A 3,524-nucleotide genomic window follows, 5' to 3' on the forward strand; every position below is an offset into this window, starting at 1 on the left:
CCATTCAAATGCTTTGGGTGACTTTGGTACCCTGACTGTTGCTGCTGCGGTCCTTGTTGGTTATAACCACCCTGGTTACTCTGATTGCCTTGATTGCCATGTCCACCTGATTGCCTTGGAATCCTGAACCGGGATTGCCTCCTCCATAACCCGGCCCATAGGACCCGGGTCCTGAACCGCCGGATGGTCCATGATCATTCCGGAAGAGGTCTGAATTTTTGAATTCTCGCATGATATAACAATCTTTCCAGAGGTGCGTGGCCGGTTTGTCCTGCGTTCCAGGATGCTTCGGGCAGGGCTGGTTCAACAGGTAATTCAGGTGCTCTGGATTAGGACTGGGCTCTGCCCTTCTTGGGGGCGGCTTTCCTTTACGACGCTGACCATTACCCTGTGTATTGGTGTTAGCCACAAAATCTGAATTATGATCTGCTTTCCGCTTACCATTATTATTGTGGCCCGTCGGGTTATGCTGCTACCCCTTGGCATTGCCGCTCTTCTTTCCCTTCCCCGGTTTGTCATCGTCAGACTCGGGGTCCTTGGTACTATCAGAATTAGCATACTTAACCAGAGCAGCCATAAGTGTTCCCATGTCATTGCAGTGACGCTTGAGCCGACCCAACTTCAACTTTAAAGGCTGAAACCGACAATTCCCCTCCAATGTTATAATCGCTGAGTCAGCTTTGATGTGATCCGAAGAATGTAAGATCTCTGAAACCCGGCGCACCCAATGGGTTGTTGACTCGCCTTCTCCCTGGACGCAGGCGGCTAAGTCCACAATTGACATAGGTTGCTTGCACGTGTCTTTGAAGTTTGCTATAAACCGAGCCTTCAACTCAGCCCATGTCTCAATGGAATTAACTGGTAAGCCTTTCAACCACGTGCGAGCTGTTCCATCCAACATCATAGCGAAATATTTCGTGCAGGCCGCTTCATCCACATCTAATATCTCCATAGCCATCTCATAACTCTCAATCCATGACTCGGGAGGCAAGTCAGCGGTGTAATTAGGCACCTTACGAGGGCCCTTGAAATCCTTGGGCAGCCGTACATTGCGCAAAGCCGGGACGAGGCAGGGCACCCCAAGAGCTGAAAGTAAGGCCTTGCTCTACGGAAGCCACCGGACGAACCGGAGTGAGCTGACGGTCCTGCGCAGCTAACTCGGCTTCACGACGTGCTCTGTTGTTCACCACATCCTGAGCATGTGCCCCACCACGCGCCGGATTAGGCCCTCGAGGAGCGTCTCGGTTCCGCGCACTGCTTGACACAGTTGGTTCATCAATGTGCCTCCTATAACTCCGGCTCGGGCGTGGGGTTGAATGAATTCTGTCTTGGCTGTATGAATAAGCCTGCTGCTGCACCATAGTCGTCTGAAGAAGATCCCTAGCACGCCGCGTCTCAACCGCCGCTGGGGATTCACCCTCCATTGGGATAGCGGCTAATTGTGATGCGGCAGTGATCATATTATCCAAAGGGGTGGAGAAGTGACCCGGTGGTGCCGGTCCAATCTGCAGCGGGTTATGGGTCCGTCGAGGGGGATCCGTCATCCGTGGCTGATCCGGTGCTCCGGTCCTTGGCGCCTCAATCTGGTTCACCATTGCCGGATTACAGGTTCCTGCTCCTGGCGTTCCAAAGAGATTCATTGCCTCATAAACCGGTGGTAGTCGTGACCGATGCCTTCTCCTTAACACGTCGTTTGAAGCGTTCTGATCCAACAAGAGTCGATAATTTTCCGCCTGAATCCGCTGTGCTTGTGCCTCTAAAGCGGCCCGCTCCTCAGCCATCCTGGTTTCTTCAGCCGCTAAGTCCTCCTTAGCTTGAGTTATTTGATCCTGCAGCTTAGCCACCTCCGCATTATGCTGATCTTGCGTGTCGGCGGTAACTTGTGTGGTCAGTAAGGTCGTCCAGGCGTCCAATAATCGGACAAGATTTGGGCCGGCCGGCGCGCGGGGCCTCCTGCCCCAGCTGCCGATCCGGAAATTATTGCTGCCGCGGTTGAAGATTGCAACGTGGGCTGAGTTCCAGCCATGAAGATCGCAACCTGGTTTGCCGGTTCAAAGGGGTCCAGAATACTGTCGCCATCGGAATAGCCCCCAAACTGGCCATCCTGCAGTTGGTACAGTGACTCGGTCTCCCTGGTGGACGACTCGTCATCTGAGTGGACGACGGTCTCGCCATCGGACGCCGGTTCAAGTTCCGCACCGTTGATGAATCCTATGAACGCACGCTTCACGGCAGGCTGAACCCGGGCAGGGCTTGCACGCTGAACGGTCTCGACGAGGTCGGTGCAGATGTCCGGCTCAGGGCCCGGTTCACCGATCTTGCCGATGAAGACGTGAATTCCTCCAAAGGGGACCCGGTACCCGTACTCGATTGAGCCGGCCTCGGGGCCCTAGCCTGCGTCGTCGATGTAGAGCTTGCCGCGACGACTCTTGGTCATCCGGCCCACGGCGTATCCCTTGAGCCCTTCAAAATTTCCCTTGAAGAACTCGAAACCATCGCGTGATAGCCCCATGGTGGGCGCCAACTGTCGTGGAATTGTCACGGCAGATGTCCTAGCGAAAGGACTTAGTCGTGGAGCCATCGCAACGGGTTAGCTTAAAGGGGTTAAACCGGACAAGGGACACGAGAGTATCATACTAGTTCGGCCCCTTACCATGAAGGTAACAGCCTACGTCTAGTTGTGATGGAATTGCTGGGGTTTCGATGACCAGGGAGCGAATACGCTTTGCCTGAGTCTCGAGTTGTTGTCTGTTGTCCTTGAACCGCCGCCGGGTCATGCCTTTATATACACAGGTCGACGCCCGCCGGCTTACAGAGTCCCGATGCCAGTTTATACACATACCGGCTCGGTCTCTACTTTGTCATATCTTACAATACAAGCTATGTACTATATGGCGGTTTATAACTACAAGCCTTAATCGACCTTTGGGCCTCGGGCCTTCGAGTCTGTGTAGTAAGCCGCTTTATTCCTTGTCTTCATGGGCTTTTAAGTATAAACAATCCATTATGGGGATAAACCGGCTTCCTTGGCCGGTTTACACCTAGTAGTAATATCCCCAACAAATTCCCTGCTAATGATGCCACGTCATCATGATTACTGTTTTTAAACTCACGTTCGTTTGAATCTGGTCCAAATTCAAATTGAAATCAAAGTCATGATTCAAAATTATCAAACATGCAAACAAAAATGTTCAAGTTGTTGTAAATAATCATTTGGTAATATTAGTGGAGAGATCACCTTTTTACAAAATGGCTAAATGCTCTAAAAATAAATAAAACAAAAAACTTATTAAAAGAAAAGGAGAAGGCAAGTAAAAAAAGGGGGAAACAGAAGCCCACCCTCCCCCAGTGGGCCTCGTGGCCCAGCTGGCCATTCCACCAGGCCGACCCCAGGCCAGCCCAACCCTCGGCCCACATACCCCCATGCCTCCCCGAACCCTAACCGCACCTGCCCCCCAGATCCCCCCACTCCCCCTCGTTCCCCACTCCCCACTCCTCTGCCCTCCCGATTCGAGATCTGGATC

Source organism: Triticum aestivum, chromosome 7D (assembly GCF_018294505.1).
Source record: "Triticum aestivum cultivar Chinese Spring chromosome 7D, IWGSC CS RefSeq v2.1, whole genome shotgun sequence".
NCBI lineage: Eukaryota > Viridiplantae > Streptophyta > Magnoliopsida > Poales > Poaceae > Triticum > Triticum aestivum.